The 25380-nt window shown below is 44.6% G+C and overlaps 1 protein-coding gene across 1 annotated transcript in view; it reads left to right on the top strand.

The window, feature by feature from the left end:
- ASIC2 (acid sensing ion channel subunit 2) overlaps positions 1–25380 on the top strand; it is a 1019934-nt gene that overhangs the window by 624102 nt on the left and 370452 nt on the right. The window lies entirely within an intron of this gene.

Raw genomic sequence — 25380 nt, 5'->3', positions numbered from 1 at the left:
TTGAGGATAAGCCATTGAGGATTTTAAGCAAGAAACTGATACAGTTGGATGTGTTTTAAAGTTGTAACTGTAGCTATTCCAAATAAAAATGGAGTAAGGCAAATGCAACAGTTCAAGAAAGAGATGTTGGTGATGGATTCAGGTGACGGCAGCAGAAATGGTGAGGAGTGAATGGAGTAGATTATTTTAAAGGTAGAATTAACAGGATTGGGTGTTGGTTTATGTGGCGGGACGAGAAAGATGCAGGCGTCTGGAACAACCCCCAGACTGGCAAGATCAACGAGGTTTATAGGGGTGCTGAGTACTGAGAGACAGGACCCTGGAAGGGAGCAGATTCCAAGGAGGAGGGGTCAGAAGACATGGAACTTACCATTTGATATGGCAAAATGTTAAAAATTGGTGAACCCTGGGAAAGGCATTCAAGAGTTCATTGTATAACTGGTAAGTTTGGGGCAAGTTAGACAGTTTTTCTATACAGAACAAATATTCATTTGGGGACATGTTAATTTTGAGAGTCTTATGGTAATAAAGCTAAGAGAACATGTCAAGTAGCAGTTGGATGTGTGGGTGTGGAGTTTGGATGATCGGTCCTTATGGAAGTCACCTGCGTACAGATGCATATGAACTGTGAACGCCGATGAGAGGACCTAGGGAGGGAGACTGGGGTGGAAGGGCATTATGCTAGTAATTATTTCCACACTCAGATACAGTACTCTCCCACCCCCCATTCCCCAGAAGAAAAAGTAGCAGAGGCAATCTCTTTCTGTACATCTCTCTCTTTTTTTGTTCAATTATTTTTTTATTGTGGCAAAATACACGTAACATAAAATTTATTGGGTGTTCCCTGGAGGTCCAATGGTTAAGACTCTGTGCTTCCAATGCAGGGGGCGTGCGTTCGATCCCTGGTCAGAGAAATAAGATCCCACATGCCATGCGGCACAGCCAAAAAAAAATTTTTTTTAATTTACTATCTTCACCAATTTTCAGTGTACAGTTCAGTGGTATTAAGTATATTCATGTTGTTGTGTCACCATTGGTATCACCCATCTCCAGAGCTCTTTTCATCTTCCTGTGCATTTCTTTTTAGAAACAGAGAAAACTCTCCCGGAATCCTCCAGCATAAGACTTCCCCTCATGTATACATTGGCCACAACTGGGTCTCATGGCCACTCTTAAACCAATCAGTGAAAAGTAGGAACTATAACTGTGACTGGTTTAGAGCAACAGGCTTTATTCTGGAGACAGTGTTCCGTGATGGAGGTTATACCTAAATAAAATCAGGGATCATTAGCGAGGAAGAGAGGGAAATGCCTTCTTACATAAGAAAATGATAGTGTCTGTATACCACCGTTTTTTTTAAAGAGTTGTTTCCTCCCTTAATGTTATAAACATTTTTTATATAATTTAAATACAATTTCTAGTATCTTCAAGATAGTTATCTAGTTACCACAATTTATTAAACTAGCCCCTTGGTTTGGGTAGTTTAGCTGTTTTTAAGTTTGACCTTGTTCAAAAAATGCTGCAGTAAGTTATTTTGTGAATCCTCTTATGTAGCTTTGGAACCCAGATATGAAATTCCTGAGTCAAAGATAAGAAGGTCTATATATGAATGGGAAACTTTCCATTAGAATCAGCCACCATGAAGTTGTTTTTTTTTTCACACTAAAAAAGTGGTTTTCAATTACCTAGACCAGAGGTCCCGAACCCCCGGGCCACGGTCTGGTAGCGGTCCGTGGCCTGTTAGGAACTGGGTCGCACGGCAGGAGGCGAGTGGTGGGCAAGTGAAGCTTCATCTGTATTTACAGCCGCTCCCCATCACTCACGTTACCGCCTGAGCTCCACCTCCTGTCAGCATTATGGTGAGTTATATAATTATTTCATTATATATTACAATGTAATAATAATAGAAATAAAGTGCACAATAAATGTAATGCGCTTGAATCATCCCAACACCATCCCCTCCATCCCAGTCTGTGGAAAAATTGTCTTCCACGAAACCGGTCCCTGGTGCCAAAAAGGTTGGGGACCGCTGACCTAGAGCACTATATTTTCCTGGGAAGGTTACAGAGGAAGTAGCTTTGCAAACACCCTTGTGTCCAGGTAACTGCAAAAGAGATGCTGAACAGGCATGAGGTCTCTGGAAGCATCTGGGCTGGGCGGGCGGTGTGCTCTCCAGAGGATGAGAAGCAAGCAGGTGATAATGATGGCACGGTCAGGAAGCTGCCTAGAAGAGAGAATGGGGAGACGTAGGAAAGGTAGCAGCATGGTAGTCCATAAGGCTGCAGGTGGTGAGTGCCTTAGAGTAGGTCTTCACCGTTGACCAGCAAGAGTTTCTAGGGTGAGAAGTTTACAGGAGGCGTTGGTTCTGGAGAGATCATGATGAGTTGAGCTGACTGAGATCATGAAGGCACCATTAAGCCCTGCCTCACCCAGATACACTGTGGTTTGGACACATTCCCTGACACAGTGATTGTTTAGTTGGGTAATTCTCAGCCTCCAAGGACCTGGGACAGCAAGGACCAGGCAGGAGGGAGGAGAAAAACAGGGATGTTCTGCTTATAAAACACTTTCCTCTGTATCATCCCATCTAATCCACCAAACCGTACTACCAGGCAGATATTATTGCTTTGCTTTACGGGTGTGGCAACTGGGAGGTTCTGGGAGATGAAGTGACTTGTTCAAGACCATGCTGTGATTGCAAGGCAGAGTCAAGGAAAAACCCCACCACATTAAGCTTTCTGCCCAGCATTTTTAAGATTCTGCCCTCGTCTTCCTGAAGCCTCGTGGGGTGCAGATGGAAAAATCACCCTGCAGGACACCTGGTGTCATTGAAAGCTACTGTTATTTCTCTGCAGCATTTTTCTCTTTTCTAGAAACTTTCTTCCTTCTGGGAACTGTCTGTCTCCATCTACCGCTTTTTACTGCAGAAGTTGTCCCACTTCTTCCATGTGACTGGTCCAGCGAAGGTCACCTGACCAGAACCAGGCCAATCAGAGTCCTTCCAAGGAAGTCTGGCTCTAAGAAAAGGAGCTCAGTCCCTCCAGGTAGCAAAGACTGAGGACATGTTAACTCAGGAGCTACAGGCAGCCACAGCCTGGTTAGCAGAACATGTCATTTGGCAGTAAAATGCAAAAATCCAAAGAAGACACAGAGAGAAGTAGGTGGCGAGAGTCAGAGAGAAGGAGATGCCTGGTGTCTCCATGGCAATTGAACTCTTGATTCTAGTTTATCCTTGGCAGGCATTTCAGTCCTTCAGTTCTACCAGATACCTCAGTTATCCCTTCAAACACTGTCCCCACCCTCCTTTTTCCCTTCTCTTGTAGCTAGCCAAAATCAGTTTCTGTTATTTTCAAGAAAAAGGGAACTAGCTAGTGATATATAGTGTTTACAGGGCTGGCTCTGAACAACCCTGCCTTGCTTATTCACAACTGCTTCTGTTGCTTTCTTCTCCAGTAATGGACCTCACTCATCTCTTTGTCCTAGCCCCTCTAATGACAGGATCTAACCACCTACTCATGCCTCTGGCCATTTACCTCCAATCTCCTGCCTTCTGCATTTCAACAAATAATTATACTGATAAACATATCCTCCTTTGACAGGCCTCCTTGACTTCTCTTGTTTAATGACATCTTTGGCAGGCCACCTGGGACACATCTGCGACCAGGGACAGACCGTGACTCTGCTTTTCTTCAGATGCCCTTAGTCTTAACCTCTCTGGCCCCGCCAGGCTCTCAGAAGTCCTCTCCTGCCATTTGATTGTAAGGCAATTACATGTAATCAACAACTCCCTTGGACCCTGGGCATTCAGACACCAGGACCTGAGCTCACAGGGGCAGGCAGAAAGTGAGCGGAGATCACAGCTCATTCTGTAGGTAATTCAACTATGGACACCGAGGAGGGGGAGAAGATGTGACCTTTGTCTCCTGAACCTGGAGACCTCCACCACCCCCGCTGAGAAGGCCTGCCAGGAGAGTACAGATGACTTCAGCGTCGCAGTCAGGAATCCACACTGAGAATTCTCATCTCAGCTGGCCGAGCCTTTCTCGAATTTGGCCAGCTGTGTGAGGAAATTGCTAGTGAAATTAACCACAGCGGCTGGGAGTTCCAGGCTCTGTGTTATAACTCAGTGTTACAATTATTGAGAAACTCTCACCCAAATTTTAGTTTCATGTCAACCATTGAATTATCCTTGTTCTTGTAGTGGGGTTTACGGTGTTCAGACTCTTCAAGGGAAAAGAAATCATTCATAAGATTAAGCCTTAAATGATTGTCTTATCCAGCAGGGATGTCCTCGGGAAGAAAAGTAGCCCTCAAACCATTCCTTTGCTGCTGACCAGCATAGCTATTGCATGGGCCGGGGTTGGGGGGGCGGTGCCTGTGAGGAGTGAGTGTTTCTTACAATTCTCCCATCCCATATTCCTCTGCTCTGTGATGGAAATGGTCTCCTGGTCCCCCTTCAAATCAAGGGAAAGTACCTAAAAAAATGCTCCATCACCGATGTTACATGAAAGGTACATGAGGTAGGGTTCATTCCACAAGAAAAATGGATCCAAACAGGGGATTTAGAAGGTCAAAGTGGGTGTTCTGTAAATGTCAAAATGAACAGCATGTGTATGGTGCTACGTGGCTTGCAATATGCTTCCTCATAGAGTAATTTTGTTTGAACAACCACACCAAATGTCAAAATGGGTCATCCGATTCCTATTTCCCAGTGGACTTGTGCCCAGAGACGGCCAGTGCTTGCCCTGGGTGCCACTGCTGATACGTAGCAGAGCCCAGGTGCGATCCCCTGTCTTGTGATTACATATGTGATGCTCTATCTGTAATATCATGCCTCAAGCCTGACCCCATGTCTTCTGATTTTCTATGGGATGCTCTATCCACATTAGCATGCCTCAAGGGGTTTATCTATTATAGTTTTAATTTAAACCAGGGATTGGATTTTTTCTGTAAAGGGGTGGATAGTACATATGTTAGCCCTATAGACCGTATGGTCTCTGTCACAACTACTCAGCCCTGTCTGTGTAGCACCAAAGCAGCCGTAGACGATATGGAAACAAATGGGTGTGGCCGAGTATCATTTAAACTTTATTTACAGTCATGGATGACAAGCCAGATTTGGCCTGCGTGCTATAATTTTCCCACCCCTTGGAAACAATGTTCCCACCCCACATTGTTTCTAGACCACTTGTACATTTACAAGGCCCTGGTTTAAAGTATTACGACCAAAACTTTATGTGAAAGTTAGAGCTGAGCTTGAGGTCAGCAACTCCAGGTCCCCAAGCTGATGCTGACATACAGGCCATTTCCACTTCCCAGTGGCACCTGATCCCCTACTGCCCTACCTTCCTCAAGGCATGGCCAGTACTCCCATCCTTATCCTAACACGTGCTCATTCCGCAGGGGACTGGAAGTTCAAACCAAGGCAGGTGCCTGGGAGGAAACACTAATGGAAGCAGTGGCTGTTAGGTTGGTAGCATTAAAGGATGGAAAGTAGGCTTTTCATTTTTTAAAATTTCATATTTTCCAGTGAACGATGCATTCAGTTCTTGCCTCCACCTCTGCATCCCTGACCCACTCGTCCTCACCATCTCCGTCACCTCTTGTTCTCCCACCACCTCTCAGACTCTTCAGTGCACCAACTCACACCTTTCCTAGCGTCATACTAGAATATCTTGACTTTTTCAAAAAGAGCTTATACCCCTGTCTGCCAGATGCCCAGTGGCGCCTTTAAACCAAAGAGAAGCCTAGCTGACAGATCACACACCCACCCAGCATCTCAGCATTTTAAAAATACTATGGGGACTTAGAGGCATGAAGAAGTCAACACATCCTCTCTGCAAAAAACAAACTAAAACACACTAGACAAAATTGTCAAAAACAACCATGTCAAGGCCCTGGAAATTAGCCAAAGACAAATAACAAATTGAGAATTGTTTATTTGTGAGATATTCTGGAACGTCAGGTAAGAACAACAGGAGTCTAGGGCATTCTCGCTGGTCATGAAAACCAGCAGCTTCACTGCCAGAGGGGGCTGACTTGATCGAGAATGGAAGGCAGAGCCGGTGCCAGCCGTCCAATGGGGAATCTGCAGCTCTCCTAGCCGCAGGCTGATCCCAGGTGAGGTGAGCCACAGCAAGAGAACAGCCAGAAATGTATCCTGGAAATGAGAGACTATAGGAGGCTTGATAAGTTCTCTACACATATCTGCCTGACTGGGAGGCTGCTCCAACATTCAGGGAGACCCGAGAGTGCCCAGTGGAAAGCAAAAACCATGGCAGACTTGAAAACTGCCTGAACTTGTTTGACCACTCAACTCTGCAGAAAGAGCGGCAGGCCCTAAGAAGCTAGGCTAAAATATAAAAATAAGAAACGCTTAAGAAACTGAGCAGAAGCAGAGCAGCGGCACAGCACAGAGTGACATTCTGCAGATTACGTCCAGGCAAATGGGAACAGGTTATCAGAACTGATTCAAGAAGGAATGGAAAATCTTAATAGGCCTGTGACAAGTAGAGGAGTTGAATAAATAATTTAAAATCTTCCCCACACGCCACCAAAAGCTCAGGCCCAGATGGCTTCCCTGGTGAATTCTAACACATTTTTAAAGAAGAAATAATACCAATCTTCCATAAACTCGTTCAGGAAATAGAGGAGGAGGGAACACTTCCCAACTTATTTGATAAAACCAGTATTATCCTGATACCAAAGACAGACGAAGACATCACAAGAAAGGAGATCTACTATCAATATCCCTTATTTGATTTGATTTGATATTGATAGGACAAATTTGGAGGGGTTAAACTATCCAATTTCAAAACTTACCGTAAATGTACAGAAATCAAGGAAGTGTGGTATAGGCCTAAGAAGAGACATATAGATCAATGAAGCAGAACTGAGAGTTTAGAAATAAGCCCTTATATTTATAGTCATTAATTTTTGACATCGGTGCCAAGTGGACTCAGTGGGAGAAGGATGGTCACTTCAACCAATGGTGCTGGAACAATAGGATATCAGTATATAAAACAAAACAAAACAAAACAAACCTTATACCCTTACAGCATACCATACACAAAAGTTAACTCAAAATGGATCATAGACCTAAATGTAAGACCTCAAACTATAAAACTTCTTCATAGGAGAATATCTCCATGACTTTGTATGAGGCAAAGACATTATAGATACGAAACAAAAGTATAGCCCATAAAAGAAAAAAAAATTGTTCTTCAAAATGTCCCATTAAGAAAATAAAAAATAAGCCACAGACTAGGAGAGAATACTTGCAAATAAAATGAATACTGTAAACACTATAAAGGACTTACGTGCAGAATACGTAAAGAACTCTTACAACCCAATTATAGGAAGACGAACAGCCCATTTTTTTAAATGAGCGAAAGATTTGAATATGCATTTCACCAAAGAAACTACATAAATGGTTAATAAGCACATGAAAAGATACTCCATGTCACTAGTCATTAGGGAAACGCAAACTGAAACCACAATGAGATACTACTACATGCCTACTAAAATGGCTTTAATCAAAAGGACTGACAATACTTGGTGTGGGTGAGTATGTGAAAAAACTGGAACCTTCATTCACTCCTGGTGGGAACGGAAAGTGGTGCAGCCACTTCAGAAAACAGTCTGGCAAGTCCTCAAAGGGTGAACAAAATTGTCATGTGACCTAGCAATTCCTAGGTATCTACCCAAGAGAAATGAAAACATAAGTCCACACAAAGACCTGTATGCAGATATTTATAGCAGCATTACTCATAAGAGCCCAAATGTGAAAACAATCAAATTGTCCACTAACTGTGGAATGGATAAACAAAATGTGATATCTACATGCAATGGAGTACTATCCAGCAATAAGAAAGCAAACTGTTGATACACACTACATCGTGGAAGAACCTCAGAAACATCATGCTAAGTGAGAGAAGCCAGATCCAATTGTATGGCACTTCTAGAAAAGGCACATTTCTAGAGATGTAAAGTAGACCAGTGTTTGCCTCGGGTTGGGAACGGGAATGTGGATTGACTGCCAATGGACACAAGAGAAGTTTCTGAGGTGATAGAAATTATCTAAAGCTGGATTATGATGACGGTTGCACAGCTCAAAAATCACTGACTTGTTCATTTACAAGTGGTGAATATTATGGTATAGAAATTTTACCTGAAAATACCTGATTAAAAATAAAAGGACTGAAGCCTGCCAGAATTCAGCTGTCCTGCTCTGTGTCTCCTTTTTCCGATTGTGCGATGCCTCATTTGCCTTCACCAGTTCTTACCTTTGACTCTCATCCACACTCCCATCTCTGGAGTTCTGCCTTGTCCTTGCCTCCCAGTCAGGAGACAGTGCTTCCTCCACTGCTCCTAAGTGGATCCAGAGGCCAGCCAAGGTCTTATGAGACCTTACTCGTTATTCTGTAGCGTCTCCTCTTGAAGGTGTTCACAGATGTATGGAGACCTTCGTGGCATCTGTGCTCCTCCGGCTCTGTTAGGCACCTGATTTCTCTCATAGCTGCACTCTCTGACTTCCTACAACCTATTCCTGAAACTCAGCTGCTCCTGGCTTTCAACATGCCCCAAACCCCACGCACATAAAGCATCGATGAGTATGGAGCCAAAAATAAATAAATAAATCTTTAAAATAATTTAAAAATAAAAAGATAAGCAGGAACATAGGTAGGCTGTGCAGTATAGCCTACGCTCTAGAACTAGACCAGTGAAGACCCTGCTTCTGCCACCATTGACCCACAGGAGACTGAAGTTCACACTATTGGTTCTGTCAGAGCCATCCCTAGAAACAAGATGCCACTGCCTCTCTCCACTACTGTCGAGAATTCTCCACCATCGTTGTTTCTAGGCCACAAAGTCTGGAGTGAATGTTTCTGATCGGCTGAGTTGGGTTATACGCTTGCTCTCTAGCCACAGATGAGACTGAGAATGGGTACAGTTACCCCTCTGTATCCATGGGAGACTGGTTCCAGGACCCCTGAAGATACCAAAATCTTCTGGAAACCCAGGTCCCTTAGATAAAACGGTGTAGCACTATAACCTACGCGCATCCTCCTGTTTACTTTATATCATCTTGATACTGAACCAAACTTGGGTCTGCTCATATGATGCACAGCAAAGCCAATCTACTGACACTGGGTTGTGGTGAAGGAAAGTATAGCATTTCTTGCAAGGTACCAAGCAAGGAGCATAGGTGTTTAACGCTCAAAAGACCCAAACTCCCCAGTGGCTTTCAGGGAAGGGGATTTAAAGGCAAGGCAAGGGAGCCGGTTGTGAGGAATGTGATCAGCTTGTGAAGTTTTTTGATTGGTGGGTGGTGGGGTAACCAGGGAAGGCCACGGGGGTTAACATTACAATCTTCAGGTTCCAGCCCATCTGCCGTATATGTGTTCACAGTCACTGCTCTCCATCCGGCTGGGGTCTGGTTTCTGCAAAACAACTGAGGAATGTGCATTAGTCTTTATCTTTATCTTTGAGACAGAACTGGGAGTCCCTGGGGGCTGATTTATTGTTTAAGTTACAGCTATTTCTCTGCCTGACTGCCCTATCTTCGTCTCTGCATTCCTTACTTTTCCAATCACAGTCACTAAGGTTTGTTGCTTTCTCTCTCTACTCATGGAGGGCCTAGGAGGCCACAGTATATTCCCACAGTATTTTTCTAATCACCAGTAAGCAGGGGACACACTAGGGGTCTTGTCACCTGGAAGGCGTCTACATAGATCTGCTTGGTTTCAATCTCTACATTACTTATAATACCTAGTACAATGTAAATGCTATGTAAATAGTGATGGATATAATGTAAATGCTATGTAAATAGTTGCCTGCACTCAGCAAATTCAAATTTTGCTTTTTGGAAATTTCTGGAATCTTTGTTCCAAATATTTTCCATCTGCAGTTGGTTGAATCCTTGGGTGTTGGTTGAACACCGCAGAGACAGAGGACAACTGTAATTGGCCTTTTCGGCTTTCACAGTGAAAGATAGTCCCATCTTCTCGCCAAAATTTATACCACAAAGAAGTCTCCAAACATAGGAAGGGAACAGAGATCTACAGAGCCCCAGGATAGCAAAAACAGCCTTTATAACTAATTTGACTATTAACTACTTAGCTAAGTGGGTAGCCCAATATGCTCACCAAAAGGATTCAGAAATCCTGAACTCACTGGTTTTCCTTAGCATAGAAATGTCTTATTATGTGAAGATCCAAGCTTATGAAGAAGAAGAGTTGGGAGTTTGGCCTGAGGAGTAGGAAATGAATGACATTCCCCAATTCTTTGCATTTTTATGCACATAATGGCCCTCTCAGCCAGGGACCCCCGTGGTGTAACTTTGCCTGGTTTGCCCACTGGCTGGCACAATCAATGAACAGCCCACACCTCTCTCCACTCTGTGAAGCAGTTACAATTCTGTAAACAGATGCTTACCTTTGTCCTGCAAGCTGCTATTTAAGGGAACCTTGGGGCTTCCCTGGTGGCGCAGTGGTTGAGAGTCCGCCTGCCGATGCAGGAGACATGGGTTCGTGCCCCGGTCTGGGAAGATCCCACGTGCCGCGGAGCGGCTGGGCCTGTGAGCCATGGCCGCTGAGCCTGTGCGTCCGGAGCCTGTGCTCCGCGACGGGAGAGGTCACAACAGTCAGAGGCCCGTGCACCGAAAAAAAAGAAAGGGAACCTTGAAGCCAAACGCTTCCTTCAAAGGTAGAATCTAATTGTGATGGAAATGTATGTCATGATGGAAATATCACAATTAACCTGAAATTTTGCACGTTGGACGTTGTTACAGTAGAATTCAACTAACACTATTGAGCCACCACTGTAAATAGACATTTCTCATGACGTTTTCTGGGACTCCTCTCCGTGTGACCCCAGAGAGCTTCTGGTTAGAATAAGGTAGAAATGTCAAAGACAGGGAGCCCTGTACTCTGGGCCAAGTCATAGTTTATTACTCAGCTCGTTCTTGGCTCCTAATAAAAGCCTGTAGCTCACTCTCATGACCTCTACGTGTTCATTAGATACTTTACTTTAAATGTCTAAAAGCCAGAGAGAACATGCAGTTAGAAGTCCATGTTATAGGGGCTTCCCTGGTGGTGCAGTGGTTAAGAATCTGCCTGCCAATGCAGGGGACACGGGTTTGAGCCCTGGCCCGGGAAGATCCCACATGCCACGGAGCAACTAAGCCTGTGCGCCGCTACTGAGCCTGCGCTCTAGAGCTCACGAGCCACAACTACTGAGCCCGTGTTCCACAACTACTGAAACCAGCGCACCTAGAGCCTGTGCTCCACAACCAGAGAAAGCCCCCGTACAGCAGCAAAGACCCAACGCAGCCAAAAATAAAAATAAATAATAAATAAATTTTAAGAAAAAGAAGTCATGTTATAGCCAATACCCTGTCCTCCAAGGCAGAATTGAACTTGGAAGTATTAATGACCGGGTAGATGTGTTATCTTTAGCCTACAAGTGGGTTAAAAAAATTTTTTTTATTTTAAAATAAAGAAAATACAGAAAACCACACAAAATAAATGTATAGCTTGAAGAAATTATTATTATAATATTATTGTAAGACCTTCATAACCACTGCCCACGTCAAGAAATAAAGCTTTGCTGATGTCCCCAGAAGCCCCTTCCATGTGCCCCTTTCCAGTTACAGCCTCTGCCCTCCTCCCCAAAGTTTCAATAATTATATTCTGATGTTTACAGTGCACAATTCTTTGTGTTTTCTTTATGGCTTGATCACTCAAGTGTGCATCTCTAGCGACTATAGCTTTAAAAAGTTGGCAGGTATTTTAAAGCACTGCAGGTTGCCCTTCATCCCTTTCTTTTTCTAATAATTTTTCTGTTGAAGAATCTGCACCATCTGATCTGAATTTCCTGCTGTTTGAGTTTTGCTGACTTCTCACTCATGTGCCCTGTATTTCCTATAAATGGGCAGCTGGATCTGGAGGCCTGATTATACACAAGCTTGACCCCTTTGGCCAGATAACAAGTGGTACATCAGAAGGCAACTAATGTCCTGTTTTCCTTTTACGATGCTAGCAGCCATTGGTGCTCATTGCCTAGATTCAATCATTTGTTAGAGGATATAAACGGTGATACTCCAATGCAATCATTTCTTTTCCATTTATTAACTGGAATACTGCTCTAAAGAGATACTTCAATTAAAGAGATATTTCACAGAGTAAAGGCAGGATAAATGCTTGATCCATCCTCTTTCTTTATCAGATTTCAAGATAAAGTTCCCTATCATCTTCCCAAGCTGACCAATCATATACAGTTATTTATAAGATATATACTTTGTGTTTATATATTTATAAATATATAACTATGTAAAATGAACACAAGTGTTTAAATATATGTGATGGGTTTAATTCATTTCAATTATTACCCTTATTGAAGTTAAATGGACTCATCTTTGGGAGTGAGAGATCTGTAAGTTGGCTCCTGCATCCTTTAACGTGATTCTAGTGATCTTTGATAACCTCTTTGCCACCTAGTATGGCAAAATATTCCAGACTTATCTTGGACACTTCCAGCCTCAGATCTGAAATCTGCCATTTCTCAGGAGGCCCTGATTTCTTCTAGTGGGAAATGGTTTTTCAAGACCACAGTCTGTGTACTAGGGGTGCTCACTGCTACTGGGTTTGTCATTATTTCTAGGTCTTTTCAGTGGACAAAGCTAGAAAATATATATGCTGTACAGATACTGTATTTCCATTCAAATACAGAAATACGGATTTCACCTAATCTCTTCCCTGTTACATTTATGTCTGCTTTCTTCCAAACTGAGTGTCCTAGTTTCTTGAAGATACAGGAGCTAATCAGATTGGAATTTCCCATGATTATTTACTTGCTTTATTTTATATTACCCGCTCAACAGTCTCAGAAAAATAGTACAAATACTACTATCGCAAATATGATTACTGAAGATAATTCGAAAAAAATCTGCATATGTCCCCCTCATTGTCCCCTGAATTGTTGTAGTTGTGCTATATTGATAGTTTCAGATCACAAAGCCATTGCATACTGTACTCTCTCCCTTTAACCCTCATTCATTCTTCATTTTATAAGTAGCTATGCATTTCATGCTCGCCACCAATCCTTAATATCAATGCCTTTTTGGTTATTTTGCTTATCTGAAGCTTGTTATCTAGTAAATCCCTCAAGAAAAGCTCATAGGGATAATATTCCTTAAGTTATTGCATATTGATAATAGTTCTCTTTTTTTTTAACAACTTTATTGGGGTATAATTGCTTTACAATGGTGTGTTAGTTTCTGCTTTATAACAAAGTGAATCAGTTATACATATACATATGTTCCCATATCTCTTCCCTCTTGCATCTCCCTCCCTCCCACCCTCCCTATCCCACCCCTCCAGGCAGTCACAAAGCACCGAGCTGATATCCCTGTGCTATGCAGCTGCTTCATGAAAGTCAGTTTTTCTGGATATAAGCCTCTCAAGTTATATTTTCTTTCTTTCAGTATCTTAAAAATGTTACTTCATTTCCTTCTAGCATAGGACATTGTTGTCAGAAAGTCTAATGATAACCTAATTTTTCTTTTCCTTATTATAAGCTAGTTCCTCTTTTTTGGCTAGATGCCTAAATAGGTTTCTTCTTTTGAAAAAAATTCTTTTCTTCTTCAAGCATAGTAATTTTACCAGAATATGTCTTGCTCTATTAGTCATATTTGCTCAATTTTTCAGGTACAGTCTGTACATGTGTTCTTTCAATATGTAAGTTCAGATCTTTCATTGGTGGTAGTAGTAGTAGTATTGTTATTATTTCTAGAAAGTTTTCTTCAATTATATTTTCTAGTATTTGCTCTGTTCTTTGGCTGTTTTTTTTTCAAGGACCTTTATTGCTACATACAGGATATTCCATGCCTTTGTTCAATATTTTAATTTTCTTTCAAATTCCTTTTATCTCTTTTGTTTACTTCCTTTCAGTTCTTCAAAATTTCTTCCTTTTTACCTTCTGTTATTCTTAAGACATTATTTATTATATTTATTTGTTCTTGTGTTCCTTCTAGTTTTGATCTTCATTTCTGAAATGACTGTTTTCTTTGCTTCTAATTCCTTCCTGTGATTTTTCATATAATCTGAGGATTTTTTTTATTATTATCATTCTCAATTTTGTTGATCATGTTGTCATATTTTTAGTATCTTTTAGCTCATTTTGAAATAGTAGGTATAGTTTTTATTTGTTTTGTGGATGCGTCTTTCTGGCATTCTTTCACTGTCTTAAAGAAATTATTCTGTACCTTATTCTCTTTGTTCTTTTTTTTTTGGTTGTCAGGTTTTTGTTTTTTAACATCTTTATTGGAGTATAATTGCTTTACAATGGTGTGTTAGTTTCTGCCTTATAACAAAGTGAATCAGATATACATATGTCCCCATATCTCCTCCCCCTTGCATCTCCCTCCCACCCTCCCTATCCCACCCCTCTAGGGGGACACAAAGCACCGAGCTGATCTCCCTGTGCTATGCGGCTGCTTTCCACTAGCTATCTATTTTACATTTGGTAGTTTATATATGTCCATGCCACTCTCTCACTTCGTCCCAGCTTATCGTTCCCCCTCCCTGTGTCCTCAAGTCCATTCTCTAAGTCTGCATCTTTATTCCTGTCCTGCCCCTAGGTTCTTCAGAACCTTTTTTTTTTTTTAATTCCATATATATGTGTTAGCATACGGTATTTGTTTTTCTCTTTCTGACTTACTTCACTCTGTATGACAGACTCTAGGTCCATCCACCTCACTACAAATAACTCAGTTTCGTTTCTTTTTATGGCTGAGTAATATTCCATTGTATATATGTGCCACATCTTTATCCATTCATCTGTTGATGGGCACTTAGGTTGCTTCCATGTCCTGGCTATTGTAAATAGAGCTGCAATGAACATTGTGGTACATGACTCTTTTTGAATTATGGTTTTCTCAGGTTATATGCCCAGTAGTGGGGATTGCTGGGTCGTATGGTAGTTCTATTTTTAGTTTTTTAAGGAACCTCCATACTGTTCTCCATAGTGGCTGTATCAATTTACATTCCCACCAACAGTGCAAGAGGGTTCCCTTTTCTCCACACCCTCTCCAGCATTTATTGTTTTAATAAATTTGTGTGGGTTTTGTCCTCAATATTTTTATGAGGTTTATTTTTATGTGAACCCAACTTCCCTGATCTTTGTGAGAGTCCTGGTTCAGGGTACCTTTTGAGCTTTACAAAAGTTCCCTCTTTGTTTTTGTGTAGTATTTAAAAATATGGCAGCTCGCCTTCTGAGATTTCCTCACTCTCTTCCCCTACCCATTTTCACGTGGATCTTCTTTCTTTTTTGACTCTATTATCCCTATTATACTCAATTATGATCCCATACCCAGCACTTTCTCATCAGCGTGTAGACTCCTGGCTGGTCAACTTTGAGTATTCATACTATCTGAACTGCGTCATCCTTTCAGACCTTGCACAGACCCCTTGCACTCACCCACTAGTGGATTGGACAGAGCAATTCCCAGTTTCAACTGCTCTTTTCAAATTTCTCCCCACCCACCCCGTGCTACCCACTGAGTATCCATTGGCTCTGTGGGGATTGTTCTTTTCTCAGGTCCATCCGATCCCTCACTGCTCCCCTCTGCTTCCTCCCGCACAGATGCTGGGACCATGCAGGGCTTGGTGATTTGTCCCTACCCACTTGTGTTTCAGGGTTCAGAGGATACCTTATCACTAGGTGTCTGTGGTTTGGCGAGGGCGGTGGCGTTGGTCTTTATCACTCTGTTCACCTTTCTGTGGAAAGTCGGTGAAATTCAAAATCCATGCTGCCTGTTTTTCTATGTATAGTTTTCTTGTTTGTTTTTATTTGAACGGCCAACTCTTTTCCATCAAAATCCAGATGTGGGGCTTGTCTTGAGAAGTTCCAGTGTCTGGTTATTCTTGCATCACCACATTCCCACGTGGCAACACGTGGCTGGAGTGAAACAGCAGCGTCCCTCACTGGAAGGACCATGAGCTCCCCTTTGCTGTGGCCCTGCATCCTCCACTGTTTCACTGACCCCTTGACTTATTCACACCATCTTCCTGGCCCTGTGTCTACAGAAGGCATCCACACTGTGACTCTTGTTCTAGGGTCAGTGACAGGAAGTAGGGAATATCCAGGAGCCCCTTACCTCCTTACCCAGAATTTTGTGCTAATGCCCACATCACATTTTCCCCCTTCTGAACCCCAGGTGCCCTACTCTTCATACCTGTGCCCCTTCCAGATTTGCCTCTCGGAATCCCCTCGGGCATTTGGGTTCCTTACTCCCCTGGCCTTCTCTGTCCAGCTCCTGGTCCTATAAAACACTCGTAGATGCTAAGGCTACCTGTGTACGCAGTTCATAAGAGAAGGCCCTGAGACACGTTTGAGTGTCAGAAGGGTGATCACATGCAGGCCAGTTTTAACGGCATGTAGGCAGGAAACAGGAGGAAGAGAACAGCCAGGAGCCAGGGTTTCAGTGGGTCGGGCAGCAGAGAAGAAAACAGCTCAGAGTCATGGTTCTGGAGATGGGGGCTGGAGCAAGCATGAGGCTGGGACACTGAAGGGGAGGGCCATCCATGGTCTGTGAAAAGAAAGAGTAGGACCTGTGTATGGAGCAGGTTGGGTCAGGGATGTATTTGCCTGGTGGTGAATTCTGCCCACTGTGTCCCTTTTGTACACAGCCTGGTGCTCCATTTAAAGAGGTGCTACTTGCCGGATACCTTTGGGCCACGCCTGTGAGCCGTAGGTCCCAGGAAAATATCTAGACCCACAAGGAGCTGCTTACAGTTCCCTGAAATGCTTCAAGCTCCTGTACCTGTGCATGGTACCTGCTCCTCTTGTATCGACTTCCCTCCATCTTTGCCCAGGCAACAGAACACCTCAGATCTCACCTCTCCAAAGATTTCAGAGGCCAAGTGTGGTGTCTCTTCTGTGCTCTCACAGGCCCCCAGGGAAGCACTCCTCACACTGTAGCATCTGTTTCCTTATTTGTCTAAACTAAAAGCTCCTTGAGGACAAGAAGAGAGTCAAGTCTTGCTAAATTCTGTATCTCGTACACCTAGCACACTACAGATGCTCAGTGCCTATCCATGCTTCTGCCATCTCAGACAGATGCAGGGTGGTACCAGTGCCCATTCATAGGAGAGTCAGAGCGACCAGCCAACTCCCCACAACGTACAGCACCGAGCTCACAGCGTCTAACTGTACCACCAGTATCTTTTGTCTGCTGAGTCTCCCTTTACAATCCTTTTAATTATTTTATGGCAGGTTTCATCAGGGAGATAGCGTGAGAGAGAGCATAGAGAGAGTTAGGTCTCTTGAGTTATTGTTCAGAGATGGGAACAGTATCCCATTAGCCATGGAAATTCGAGGACACACAAAGGTTTTCAGAATCAGTCATCATCGTTGCTCCTAAGTTTCAAAGAGCACATTCAGAGGCAGGAACGTGGTCTGGACAGAAGATATAATGGCGGGTAGGAGGAAGTAGAAGGGCTATTCATCAGTGGATAACCAGGTTCCTGCACATCTTCATTCAAATGGAGGGTTCATGAGACAAAGCTAATGTCTGTTGAAAGAGCATTTACCTGCTGGGCTCTAGACTTCTCTTTTCCTTTCAACTAAGGCGTGTTGATTTCCCCCTGTAGGCTTGTATCCTTAGGGAAATGTAGGGATCCCATGGTCAGAAGCTGTGGACACTAAGATAAACAATCAGCCTATTGTGACTAAGGGCTCTGATCCTCACACTGGGCTTTCACCTTCTCCCAGGATAGAACCCTCAGCTTACACCGAATTCTAGCTCCTGAAATCGAGGCAATACCCCATACTTAAGCCCTGCTTGTTGTCCTATGGGATACTCTAGTCCAGTGGTTCTCAATCTTCGCTGCACATTGGAGTCATCTGAGGGCTTTTAGACGTACCAGTGCTTGGACTTTACCCCAGACCAAATGAATTAGAATCTCTGGGGATGGGACTTGAGCATCAATATTTTTTAAAACTCCCTAGTAACAGTAGTTAACTTATGCTATGCAACAAATAACACCAAAACGTAATGACTTAAAACAATAGACATGTATTGTTTCACACTTTCTGTGGGTCAGGGATCTAGGAAGGCTTAGCTGGGTAGTTCTGGCTCAGGGTCTTTCATGAAGTTGCAGTCCAGACATTAGTTGGGAGGACCTGTTTCCAAGATGATTTTTCCACATGGCTGTCGGCAGGAGGCCTTAGTTACTTGCCACATGGATCCCTCCATGGGGCTGCTTGAGTGTCCTCACAGCATGGCAGCTAGCTTCCCTCAGAGCCGTGAAAGGGAGAGCAAGACAGAAGCCACAATGTCTTTTAGGTCCGAGCACTGGAAATCACACTCCGTCATTTCCACAACATCTTCTTGGTTACATTGAAGTTTTGGGAGGGGCTACATAGGGGCTTGTATACCAGGACATAAGGCTCTTTGGGGGCCATTTGGGAAGGTGGCTACCATACCAGGTATCTCTAAAGTGCAGCTAGGGTTGAGAAGCATTTCTTCTGGTCCCTTTGGGGCTGAGACCCTGCCTTTGTCTAGCTTCGCTCAAAGTATGACCCTCCCTGGGAGATTTCCCTTTTAATAGGCATAAAGCTTTAGGTTCCTGGGATAACCAGCATTTTAGGCGCTGTTGGGAGCGGATGGAGAGTGGGGCAATGGGAGACTTTCAGGTCCCTCCCAAACATGTACCACACCTTACTGCCTACAGAGCACTTTCACATTCTTCTCTCATTCGATTCTGAAGCAAGCAAGACTTATTAGTGTTTATTCTCTTTGTACGACAGCCAGAGTGGTGTTGGGTTTTTTTAACTATAAAGAATACATAATTCTTTTTTCTGCTGGCAGATGACTTCCATGAGATAGATTCTGTAACGTGAAAATACTTGTCAAATCTTTTTTTAACCTCCAAGTATTTTTGTGGTTTCTGTCATCATTTTTCCATCTCTTATTATTTACTTTACTTTTAGCATGTGAATCCAGTGATCACACTCCTGTAAAAAATGGACCAATGGGGCTTCCCTGGTGGCGCAGTTGTTGAGAGTCTGCCTACCAATGCAGGGGACACGGGTTCGTGCCCCGGTCCAGGAAGATCCCACATGACGCGGAGCGGCTGGGCCCATGAGGCGCGGCCACTGAGCCTGCGCGTCCGGAGCCTGTGCTCTGCAGCGAGAGAGGCCACAACAGTGAGAGGCCCGCGTACCGCAAAAAAAAAAAAATGGAGTAATGCCCTCCCGACAGTCATGGGGTAAAGTCCCCAGGCTTAACTTCAGTTCCTAATATATATTACTCTGTTCTCCTCCTCAGGCCCTTTGCACAAGCTCTTCCTCCAAGCTGACTCAGATAACTTTTACTTATCCTTCAGGTATTGCTCCCAGCTACTTCCTCAAAGAGGTTTTCCCTGATCCCTGAGCCTAAAGGTTTCTCCCATAGCACCCTGTCCTTTCCCTCACAGCATTTATTACAATGTGTGAAATGCACTTATTTGTGCAATTACTTGTTTACTTCCACTAGACTGGAAGCTCCATGAGGGCAGAGATCATTCTTTTTCTCTGCTGCCTACCCCCCTCTACCTAACACAGTACATGGCATGCAGTAGGTGCTCAATAGTGAGTGAATGTTTGTGAATAGAAACCAAGGTCCAGAGACATGCCCAAGGCCACTCAGGCAGGTAGCAGGATACCTGCCAGGGCCTTGATGGCAGGTATGCTAAATTTAGAGAATCCCCACTCCATCCCCAGTGTCCGTCCTGTCCCTGGAGTCCCATCCTCTGGGCAATTATTGTCTGCATCCCATGCTCTAAAGTGAGCCTCAAGGGCTCCCTGCCAATGGAGCAGTCAGGTTTGTGAGGTGGCCAAAGGGTCACCCCTCGCCAGAAAGCGATGGTTGCCTTTGGCTGGGCTCTTTCTCGTGTTGTGATGGGGAAGGCTCTTTTCAAGCTAACCCTGAATCTTTCCACCGCAGGCCTTCCCGTTCTGGGCAGCCGTGGCTCTTGCAACAGCCCTGCGAGTTTCAATTTGGCCTTTGGCAATGCCACCAGGCAGCCTTTCCACAAATGTGATGGGCATTGGCTATAATTATTTAATGATCCCCCAAACCATTGGGCTGTTTGTTCCTGTGACCTGTGTTCCTGCCACTCTCAGGGGGTGTTTCACAGAAGCGAGGCACAGATCAATGACAGCCTCGACAAGCCTTCACTGCCCCCAGGCACCGGGCCAGGTGCTCTGTGCCGCTGGGGATGGCAGGTTTGCTGGGGACAAATGAAAAGAAGAAGTGAGGTCAGAGCCCTTATCCTTGGCTGGATCCCTCCTGCTCCCAAGCCCCTCTGTTACACTTTCTACCCCCCAAATCACCTTCGTTGGTACCACACTTGACCCCAGTTCCTAGGGACAGCCCAGGGCCTCAGTCCCCTGCCCAGCAGGATACGAACATCCTGGGAGCCACACCACACACTCTTGCTGCTGCAGAACCCGCCAGCACACCTGGACAGAGGCTCAGATAGAGGTTCCTCATAGACCCGTACATGACAGTCCTACCCCGGAAACACGAATTTCCACTTGGGCCTCTTGGCTCAGAAGGAAGTACCAACCTCCCATCAGCACACGCACACCACGCATGCACACTCACTCATGCAAACACACACACTCAGTCTGGATTGCCTGTACCCTGAGCACCTCTCACTCACCCATAACACAGGGGGCTGCTCTGCCATATGAAATCCCCGGGACCTACCAGGATAACACCTAGGCTGGGGTTCCAGTCCAGACGGCTACCGATTGCCCTGACCATTGGTCAGTCCTTTCCCTGGGAGATGATTTATGATTCTTCCCCACTCCTTCAATCTGATCAGGCTTCCTCGCCCTCCACCTCTTGGTGTCCAAATCCTACTCATCCTTCAAGGCTCAAATTCTGCCTCCTCCGTGAAGCCCCCTTCGTTCCTACAGCTAGAGGTGATCCATCCCCCCTCTGTACACCCATAGCGCCTTCACTCCACCTCCTCTACGACTTGAAACCAACTTTCTGCTTTCTAATCGCGTTGTTTTTGCACATGTTTTAACAACTCCTTTCCCCCAACTATTTCATACATTTCTCTGTATCTATCTATCTATCTATCTATATCTATATCTATATCTATATCTATATCTATATCTATATCTATATCTATCTATCTGCCTGTTGTACTTTCCAGAGACAATGTGCAATGATAAAAAGATTACTGACTTTGGTGTCTGACAGAACTGAGAGGATTCCCTCCTTCCTCCTTCTCCTCCTTCCTTTCCTCCTTCCATAAATATTTCTTAAGCCCTCTCTGTGCCGGGTACCACATGGCATCCTAGCAAAACAATACACAGTAGATACGCATCCTTTGCCTCCGTGGAGCACACAGGCTTGTGGGGTTCTAATCCCCAGCCTTTAATCACTGGCTGTGTGATTTTGGAAAGTTGTTCAATCTCAAAGAGGCTCAGTTTCCTCATCTACAATATTGAGTTTTATAATAATTATCTCCTAGGTGTGTTATAATAATTAAGTGGAGTAATGTACGTACAACATCTAACACTACCTATGTGTTCCATAGATGTGCATTTCTTCTCCATGTTCCTCATTTAGAGAGAGCTCTAAACATAATAGTGATTCAAGAGTATTTGTTGGAAGAGAAAGAGGAAGGATGAAAAGAAGGAAGGGAAGGAGGCAGAAAGTTATGGCAGTTCATCTGAGAACTGTCTGGATTGCTGGCACTCACCCTGCCCTTTTTACTTTCCTGTTTGGATTTTAAAAGAGGGGCAGTGACTGCATTTTAGGAGAACTAGCTCTAGACAAGGACACCAGTTTCCCCAATCCTTTTCAAGTTATCCCATATGCAAATCCATTCATAGAGCCAAGGCTAGGAGCTCTTCCATGGACTAATTACACATTTTTCAAAAAAACCTTCAGTGGTTTTCAAGGTCCCTAAAAACTGTTGCCCCCAGGTTCCCCACTGAACTTCTGCCCTTCATATCTATAACCCTCCAGTTTCTCTTTCCTGGCTTCCCAGACAGTGGTGCAGACAAAAAGATCATTTATAACAGCTTTTTGACAGTTGGACATTATTTAATTACAACTTCTGGCAGCCACATAGTGTGCCGGAGGCTATTTAAAGTTCTGGATGGCAGGAGGCAAAATGGGGAAACTTACAATCCAGGGTGGGCAGCGGCCAGGACGGACTCTCAGGTCTCTTGCTCTAAAGGGGCATCTCTCAAATCCCTGGCCTTTGGCATTGGAGTCCCTGTGAGAGAAGGTGGAGGTGAAGTCAGTCCCCCAAGGCATATCCAGGAGGGGGCGGGGGGCAGCACCAAACTGAACAGAATTGTCATTTATCCAGATCAGCCACCCATATTCTACAGAGCAAGAAATTGAGGGCTAGAGAGGAGAAAGGACTTGTCCAGAGCCACATGGTAAGTGGTGCAATTCCTGGGACCTCATTTAAGTATGCTGGGCCTTATTGCTGCCCTTGTGTATGAGCAGAATCTGTCCTGCTTAGTTTTCCACACAGAAGCCACACACCTGCCAGTGTCATCTTGGAGGGCTGAAGTGCTGCATGTGTTATTCTAGGTGTGAACAGGAGTGTAATTATGGATGCCAATGTTCGGTCATCTGGTCAACCCCAGGAGTCACTGGTTTTCCATCTAGCTGCTGCAGCCACAGTTTGCTGGGCTTTAGGTAGCTACAACTGGGATAAGGAGGTCTCCCCCATAATGGGGCAGGGGCTAAGCATGGCAAGTCTACTATAGGGTGCTCTACCCTGGAAAAGAAGGAAAAGGCCAAGTATGAATACAGATGGTAGTAACAACGATCATGATAATAGCTTCTTGGATTAAAGGCTATTATCAAATCAACATCATTGTTATTTCTATTAACGTGCTGCCCTTAGGACATTTCCATGAAATATATATGATTTACCTGATTTTACAGATGAGAAATGGAAGCTCAGAAAAGTTAATTACAACCTGAAGTTCTCCACCCACTAATAGGACCAGGATTCAACCCCAACTCTGTCTGATTCCAGAGCTCATCACCTTTCCACCATATTGGTAGTGCTCAACCAACCCTAGCTGCACATTAGACATCTCCAGTGAGCATTTAAAACATGCAAAGCCCACCCCCACCCCCAATAAAACATACAAAGCCTCAGGCCTTCCTGAAGACCAGCTAACTCAGAATCTCTTTGAGGTTGAGACCTAGAGTGAGTTCTTTTGGAGTGAATCTAATGTGCAGCTTTACATGGTTGACAGCACCGAGCTGGTGAAAACCCCTATCAGTGCGCCAGCAGAAGTGTGACCCACTCCCACTGCCACCTCCCCACGGCTGCTAAAATTAACCCAGACGGCCATGGCAGGCTGTTGCTTGGTGGCCAGGAGTAAGCACCCCAGCCCTCTCTGTGGTTCTGCTGGTTGCCCTGTTGACAGCACCCTCCTGCCTAGAGTCTCAGTTCCTACTACTGTCCCAGGAGGTCACCACCCAGGCCTACCAACTCTGACCAGTCTGCTAATATTAACAGCCTTTAAGAGCAGGTTGATATTATCCTTGAAGGTTGAGTTCCTTCATCCCGGAAGCAAACTCCGCGATGGAGACTAGCGTGTAGGAAGTTGATCGGGGCATGCTCTGGAGGGAAGCACCTATGGAAGGGAAAGGAAGGTACGGGAGTAAGTCCTTCAGGGCCGAAGGGGCATCTGGGTGGCACGATATAGCATCCATTTCAGCCTTTAGCAGTGGGATGGGTTTGTGTGGAAGCTTGAGGAAGGATCTTCTTCTCCAGAGAGTTAGAATGACTCTAGTGGAGCCCAGCATGGAGCCACCTTGGTTGAGGCTTTCATTATCGGATCTACAGCAGCATCACAACCCTCCTCCCACCCTGGGAGCTTCGCTTAATTTCCCTCAGGGGCTCAGCTAAAAACAGTTTGAAGGGCTGGGCAGATCAGCACTTCCAGTGGCCTTCAGCAAAAGTCTTTGCATCCAGCTGTCACACCCCACGCTTCCTCTCTCAGGGTGGAGTTCTGCGGGGGCCACAGAAGCAGCTTTTCCGCTCTTCTTTCTAGCTGGCTTTACCAGCGTCACCAATCCCAACATGTTGTTATTGATTCAACCTCAGGAGCCAAGACAGGGGTCTCCTGCCCTGGCTGAGCTCACGGTGAAATAGGGGAGATAAAAACAGAAATTTGCAATGAAAAATTACCGTATTGCCATTCCAGTGACATGCATAAAGAAGCAGCACCTGTCAGGGGAGGAAGTGATTGTCTCTATCTGCAGGCAGGGCAGGGTGCAGGCAGGGCAGGGGAAGGCTGCCATGTAAGAAAGGATTAAGAAAGACATTGAAATGCTGCGGCAGGATTTTGAAGATTGAGTAGAGGTTTGCACAGCAGATATGATGGGAAAGAGCATTCCAGGCAGAGGTCTGTGCCGAGACTGAGGCCCCAAACCTGCAAAGTAATAGCAATCAGTGTGTGTTTTAAGAGCATTACCTGGGTTGGGGGACTCAGGAGAGGAGATTGGAAAGATAGTCAAGGGCAGAAAATGGAGGTCCCTGTACCCATGCAAAGGAGCTTGGACCTTGCACTGAAGGTAATGGCTCCTGACCGAAGGAGATTTCAGCCTGGGTTGTCATATTTTTTTAATGTATGACACAATAAAGAGGATTCTAATCCATCTTCATAATAGAGAGGAGTCTCTGTCCTGTTTTCCCCTAATCCATCTTCTGCTCCCTGGCCCCACCATAGACTCACAAAAACAAACCTCAGTTTTACCTTCCACTGCTCTGATTTCTCTCTGTCTGTCTCACATTGAGTATAAATAAATAAACCCGTCGTACTGCACGGGTTTTCCCCCGACTTCTTACATGGACGTTTGCTGGGGTTTCTTCACTGAGCCACTGATTCACAGGCACGGAGATGGTCACACTGGAAAGGCCTGGGGAGATTATTACTAACCTCCCCCGCTGGCCACACTTGGAGGAGGAAGGCTCTGAGTCCTGTGCGCACAGATCATCCAGGATGTGGACGGGACTAGCCCAGGTTTTCTCTTCCACATAACAGATCAGCTCATTATACCCCCAGGAAGAAAAGTCAGTCCTGAATAGAACTGCGCAATTGGGGATTTCATCTTTTAAGCTCCCCCCGCCCGCCCCCATAAAATCTCTTCTGATTCTGCCCCTTCCACCCTGCTGTGGTCCTTTTCATATTCCCCCCAGCACACAAAACCTTCCTGTTGACCAAGACCCATTCTGGAACCCTACCCACCTCTGCTCTGTCAGAGAAGCCTACTTTATAACCTCTTGTTCCTTCAAAATTACACTGTCCCTTGTTCCCTGTCCTCTATTATAT

Source organism: Pseudorca crassidens, chromosome 19, assembly GCF_039906515.1.
Source record: "Pseudorca crassidens isolate mPseCra1 chromosome 19, mPseCra1.hap1, whole genome shotgun sequence".
Taxonomy (NCBI): domain Eukaryota; kingdom Metazoa; phylum Chordata; class Mammalia; order Artiodactyla; family Delphinidae; genus Pseudorca; species Pseudorca crassidens.
This window is presented reverse-complemented; position numbering and strand designations above follow the sequence as displayed.